This window comes from Colossoma macropomum, unplaced genomic scaffold (genome assembly GCF_904425465.1).
Source record: "Colossoma macropomum unplaced genomic scaffold, Colossoma_macropomum, whole genome shotgun sequence".
Taxonomy (NCBI): Eukaryota; Metazoa; Chordata; class Actinopteri; order Characiformes; family Serrasalmidae; genus Colossoma; species Colossoma macropomum.
This window is the reverse complement of record NW_023494803.1, coordinates 29,792,528-29,800,038: the sequence shown is the minus strand read 5'-3', so window position 1 is coordinate 29,800,038 and position 7,511 is coordinate 29,792,528.

Below are 7,511 nucleotides of genomic sequence, written 5' to 3'. Positions count from 1 at the left end.
CACTTCAAAACATGTTCTTGCAAACAGCCACACATTAAAGGAAACTTTCAGTGAAAACAGTTATTTTTTGGGGTGGCGGAACAGGAATTAGATAACTGTTGCAAGTTATGACAATACAAATAAGCCACTTTACTCTGAGTCACTGACTCTACGGAGGCTTTTGGAAAACCTTTAAAGGATGTTCTGCAATACCCAAGATAAAATAGGTTGGCTTGATAAAGCATGCTTTATGCTGTGGCCATGAATAAGCATGTTCAATTGGTGCTAATTATAAAGACTGGTAGCCCTTTTTCCGTTTTCCTTGGTGTATGTATTACAGTAAGCACAACGAAGGTAACATCAGACACTATTATTGGTGCCAGTTAAGAAAAATACAGGATTCATTTGAGCATGTAACTGAATTGCGTAATGACACATTCCAGAACTGAGCAGGACAAAAGGAATATATATATGCTTATTCAATCATATATATATATATATATATATATATATATACACATTCATATATACATTCATATATATATATATATTGCTGCTGGCGGAAAAAATAAAATCATGTCTCCAAAATGGTAACTTTACAGGAGAAGTAAACAAATACTTCACTGTCAATGTAAGTCAATGTAACCAGACTTTTTTCCCAGCAATTGTAGGCAGTTTCTTTTGGTCCATTTATCTTGAAATTCATAGACAATGTAAAGAGCAACATGCATTTTCAAGTTACGTTAAAAACTGAAAAATAATAATAATGAATGAATTATATATATTTATATTTCCATAAAACATTGTTCCAATATATATAAAGGCTTCACACTGTTGGGTTCATCATGTTTTTACACTTGGATTACTCAGTTGAGAGTCAACGCACAGCTAGATTTTAAAACATTGAGCAATGCTGCCCTCTGTTGAGTTATTCAGCATTTCATGGGGGGAAAATGATGAAAAAAGAAGCTTGAGGTAAGAGGGCTTATTTGACGTCATTTTTTTACATTTATACAGTTCATGATGTTCATACAGTTCATACATACATTTGACCTAAAACTCCTAATAGTAGATAAAGAGAACTAAATTAAACAAATGAGACAAAAATATTACACTTAGTCATTTATTTATTGAGGAAAATAATCCAATATTACATATCTGTGAGTGGCAAAAGTATGTGAACCTTTGCTTTCAGTATCTGGTGTGACCCGCTTGTGTAGCAATAACTGCAACTACATGTTTCTATAGGATTAAGGTCAGGACTTTGACTTGGCCGTTCCAAAACAGTAACTTTATTCTTCTTTAACCATTCTTTGGTGGACCGACTTTTGTACTTAGGGTCATTGTCTTGCTGCATGACCCAGTTTTAGCACAAGGACAGCTGTCCTGACATTTTCCTTTGCTGGTATAATTCAGAGTTCATTGTTCCATCAATGATGGCAAGCCGTTCTGGCTGAAATATGCAACCCAAACCATGATACTACCACCACCATGTTTCACAGATGGGATATGGTTTTTATGCTGGAATGCAGTGTTTTCTTTTCTCCAAATATAATGCTTATCATTTAAACCCAAAAGATCTATTTTGGTCTCATCTGTCCACATAATATTGTTCCAATAGCTTCTGGGTTGTCCATGTGATCTTTAGCAAACTGCAGATGGGCAGCAATGTTCTTTTTGGAGAGAAATGGCACACCATTGTCGTTCAGTGTTCTCCTGATGGTGGACTCATGAACATTAACATTAGCCACTGTGATGACCGGCCTTTATTTGCTTAGAAGTTACCCTGGGTTCCTTTGTGACCTCGCGGACTATTACACATCTTGCTCTTGGTAAGATCTTTGTTGGTCAACCACTCCTGGGGAGCGTAACAGTGGTCTTGAATTTCCTCAATTTGTACACAATCTGTCTGACTGTGGTTTGGTGGAGTCCAAACTCTTTAGAGACGGTTTTGTAACCTTTTCCAGCTTGATGAGCTTCAACTTCAACTCTTCTTCTGAGGTCCTCAGAAATCTCCTTTGTTCATGCCATGATACACTTCCACAAACATGTATTGTGAAGATCAGACTGTGATAGATCCCTGTTCTTTAAATAAAACAGGGTGGTCACTCACACCTGATTGCCATCCCATTGATTGAAAATGCCTGACTCTCATTTCACCTTCAAATTATCTGCTAATCCTAAAGGTTCACATACTTTTGCCACTTACAGATATTCAATATTGGATCATTTTCCTCAATAAATAAATGACCAAGTCTAATATTTTTGTATCATTTGTTAAATTTAGTTCTCTTTATCTACTATTAGGACTTGTGTGAAAATCTGATGAAGTTTAAGGTCAAATTTATGCAGAAAGAAAATTCTAAAGGGTCCACACACTTTTAAGTACCACTGTATGTGCATTTCCAGAAAGCGTGAGGACTCTTGCATTTACAAGATTGTACAATGACCATTAAATGTAAAAAACCTTAAAAATATAGTGCGGAACAAAAGTCAGAGACCACCCTCATTTATTTCATTTCTAGTCTAAATGGCCACAAAGTCAACTAATTAATATTCGGGATATATTTTTGAGACTACAGATTTAGAGATTAGATATAAGATGAACTACTTGCATTAGGAAGGGGAAAGTCAAACAAGTGACAAAAATGGATTTCCCCATCAGATAAAGAGCTCTTAAATCTTGCATACTTGAGAGAGAGAGGAGAAAATCAGGCTCCACTCTCGCTTAAGATCTGAAAAAAGTCACAAGTGGTTCTGTCTATCCATCCACTCCACTCCAGAGCACAGACCTCAGCATCTTTGAATGTGTTTGAGAATACTTAGCTTGTGATAAGCAGAAAGTGCAACCATCTTCTAAGCTTGAACTTTGGAGGTGTGGAAAATATCCCTAGAGATTTATTTGGAAAACTGAAAGCAAGTCTCCTAAAAAAAGAATGGAAGCTGTAATAAAGACCAAGGGTGGACACACTCTACTGACAAAAATATATATTATATTTAGTTGCTGAGGCTTCTGTTAAACATACATTTCCACTTTTTTCCTATGCTAAAAAAATGAATCTTGTACTTAATGGCCGTTTTGACTGCAAATCAAATAAATTAAAGGTAGTTTCTGACATTGTGCACAGTACTGCACATTTATGTCTTAAAATGCATGCAAAATTAAAGCTGTCAACATAATAGTTGCATTTAAGTGGAAGAGCTACACCAGTTCAGACACTGCTTATTATGGTTGGTTTAATTGAGTGCAGCCCCTCCTGTTGTCCTTTTGGCAGTTATCTTTTAGCCGTGCATCTGTGTGATGACTATGAAAGACAGGAAGAATCTCAATGTCGTGCCTTTTGCTCATTGAGACATCAGAGAAACTAAGTGCCTTAGTGAGTCACACATCAATTCTGCCGTTACCTCCATTAAGCACTCTATCATTAGATTACTCAGGTACAAGAGAGGTCACGCATTACTGATGACTTACATAGATACCATCAACATAGTGAGAAACTACTACAAGCTGGTTTTGACAAGGCAAAAGCTGAACCTTTCAGTATATAAAATAGTGTTGAACATTGTTTGTTTACTAACACAAGTTTGATCAGTTTGAAATCTGTTTAGACAATTTTGCAATCAAAGTTTTAAAGTTTTGTTGATTAGAAAGTAACGATGGTCAGCAGAAGTCCATAGTATCATCATAGCTTCATCAATACAAACCATGGCAAAAAGACTAGCATAAATGTAAATATGGGTGGGCAGTATGGCAAAAATATATCATAATACATAAAGTTAAAATGTCTCAATTTACTGACATCTGACATCTGCTAAGTTGGAACAGACAAAAATAAACTAGTAGTGCCTGATTTAAAAAAAAATACTCTGAGAAACATCAAGTACAACGTTTTGTGTTCAACGCTTCACAAACTGTGCTGCACTGAATCCAGTTAAACAGGCCTAATTATGCTTTCTTTGCAACGTAATATGCAGTTTGTCAGTGTTCTTTAATACCAACTACATCCTCAAAAAGGCATATTGTGATAATAATGTGATAATAATAGTGATAATTTATCATAATAACGATACATTTCGTTACACTGCCCAGTCCTATGAGTAACCATAATAAAACTGAAGAAATCTAATCTAATCTCTTACATGTATGCTTTATGCACATTCACAGCATGTTGTCTCCAAAGACCCAGCCATTATGTCCTTATGGATGTGAATAGACCTTTCAATTTAAGTTCGTTTTTTCAGTTGTACAGTTGCAGTTGCATGCAAAAGTTTAAGCACCCCTGGTCAAATCATGTTTTGTTGATTTTCTAAGCGAAAATAAATGAAGACATCCTCTACAGGGGATATAACTTAATTGTAGTGCACACTTTCTACTTATTTGTGGAGTTTACATATTGGGAAAATATTAAACATAACATAAAATGTGCCTTTTATATAGGCCACATTTTAGGTTAAATTCAGCAAATAAACAGTAATAGTGCATTAAGATGTGCAGAAGTGTGTTCTCTGTAGAGGATGTGTTAACTTATTTATTTATTATTTAGAAGATGAACAAAACATGCAAAAACTTGTATGAGAACACAGTCGATTAAAGCAATAATCCACGAGAAGCAATGTGTTATAATGATTTTACAGACTATTAAAGCAATACAGTTCAATAACAGTAGACTATACTTGCAAAGTGTATTCCATAAATAATGCAATGTTTTTTTTAGTAATTTGGTGCATTACAACAGAATTCAGTTGATGTGTGTATTGGCTTCAAACATGGCTTAGCCAATCAGATTTTTGAACTGGAATGATCCAATTGAAACATAATGAAAAAAACATGTTGCCTGTCCATAAATCTTTTTTTATGATTGGTGTGTTCTCATACTGAAATATTACCATTCTTGAAGAGATACGAGCTGGCTGCATTGTAGAAATCTCTTATCGAAGCAGGCTGTCAGTGAGAAATGCAGGAGTAGCCTGAAAACAGATACTGAGCTGGGTGAGCGTGGTACAGTTTCCCCTCCTGCACAAGTGAGAACACTTACAGCATGACTCATACACTCACCCAGTCTAATGAACAGTTCTGTCATCCACACACCCTGTCCTGTATTCACCGTGTGCATCTTAAAACAAAACAACAGCAAGTTCTAAAAGCGAAACCAGTCATAGTTCATAATGGAATGCACCTGCCATATGAGACTGAGCACTGACCCAAAATGACCATCACTCCACCAGAGGGCATGGAAATGTTTTATAATAGGTTAGAAATTGAAAGCCTGATGTTTATATATATATATATATATACACATACACACACATATACATGTGTGTGTATATACATATATATATATATATATATATATATATATATATATATATATATATATATATATATATATATATATATTTCCTTTTTTTCATCACACAGTGCCATCAGTTTCAGTGTGTTATTAGAGAGTTCCTTCTTTTCTGTGACTCGACAATTACATTACCAAAACCCACTGGCCCACTTCCCCCTCGGCATGCAAATTCCAGAAACTTTCTTTCTCCTCTCAGTATAAAACAGGAACCTGAGGTTCCAGCAGCTTTTTCTTCGCACACCAGCTTCAAACCAGCCTTGCAACCAATAAGTGTGCAGCCTTACCACTGTCACACATTTGAAGTACTGTTACGACACCTGCGTGCATGAAATGTGCGTTTAAGTGATTACATGACCATAACATTAACAGGATCACTGAAAATCCATTAAATGTAAATCAGCTTACCTGAGGTCCAACCTCTCTGTTGTGTATTATGAAGTGTCAGATGACAGAATTATGTCACAGAAAGTAACTTGTTCAATGTCTTTGTGTAATAGCCACTAAAGGAAAGGGCACTTGCAAAACATTTTTGACTGGGCTGCCTTAAAACTGCACCTGAGATAACTGACAGCTGCTGCTGGAGCTGACAATATGTTATTTCAACACTTCAGCAGAAAAGCTAAGGGCATGCCTGTACTGCCAGCCTACCTTTTCATTTTTGTCCTGAGTGCTAACTACGCTGCCACAGCGGATCCTCAATTTGCTCTCAGCATCACATCAGTAAGGTCTGTTTGCCATTTACTCAACCATTCTGACTGGACAGCTGTTATCAGTCCCTGACAAAGATGGGTTATTTCATAAGTTTTATTACGGTAATTATGAATAGCCACCATGTATTCTTTTCATTCATTTATGAATATCATTATTTTCATATGCTAAAGGAAACTGCATTTCACAGAACTGTGAAAATGTCATCAAACATTAACATAGCTTCAATTTATTGCTAAAATAAATTGACCTTGCACATAATCACTGCCAAGAAAGCTTCCATGATATTCTGACAAACTTAAAATGCTGATCATGTATTAATCAGAAATCATTATTATTTTATCATTGCATGGCAGGCCAGAAATTCTGAGAACAGTGCTGACTGGCTCTACAAATGGACACAGTGCCCCCTCATGGACAGAAAACAGAGTTACCACAGCCAGCAATATGACAAACCCCAGTCAGTGAATCTACACTATATCTATACTAACAGCAACGGTGCAACCATCCAAGCTTTCAAAGCAACTCCAAAGATGGAACCCAAGAAAACTCCACCAAGTGCAATGCCCTTCACTGTGATGCCAACATTTGCATTCACATCCCAGACTTCACAATGGCTATAAGGTAGTTTGAAGGTCACACCACCCATCATTCCAAAAGCCACCCACCTCACACCTCTTCATCCCTCCAACTCCAAAGCACAATGTCACTACTACAGTTAATTCTCCACCAATGCCATAAACCACTACTGCCATAAAGGAAAAAGCAAGGCCTCAGTAGACACAGATGTTCACTGTGACCATGACCCTTGCCCATTTGCAAAAATGCTACTAGTCTTCCACTCAGTTAATGCCTATGACATCACACACACAGTTCAGTGGTGTGTTCCCAACTCCACAGCTTTTAGGATCACAGTAGAATATGAACCTACTCAGTTTTTTACTGAGTGCCTTCAACAGCTAAAAAAAAATGTACAGTAAATCTTGGTAAATCTTGCTACTGAAAACATGTACAAACACCACTAACAGACTGTCACATGCATGTTCTCACATGTTGAACAGTATTTGTATGTTAAATAATATTTAATGTAGTTGAATCAAACTCTGTTGTGCTTTCCTCCTTGGTGCAGTGTGCGCTTATGCGCAGTTCATTGGGGCACGTGGGAACACTGCATTTACACCAAAACAAATGTATTATTGGGCTCTTTCAATCCTAGTGCAGTTGAAAGTGAACCAAACATGTTTCTAACCAATGAAGAAAATAAATATGTGTGTGTGTGTATATATTATTGGTACAATAACTTAATCAATAATAAATATAGACACTTTATCATTAGAATATTTTAAAGGATATCTAAAATTATTATATAAAAAATCATGTCTTTTCAACTTGTAGGAAGTGATTTTAAAGAAAAGAAACAAAATATGGCATGGACAGTATTAATGGCACCGTTTCCTAATATAATGCTGCATG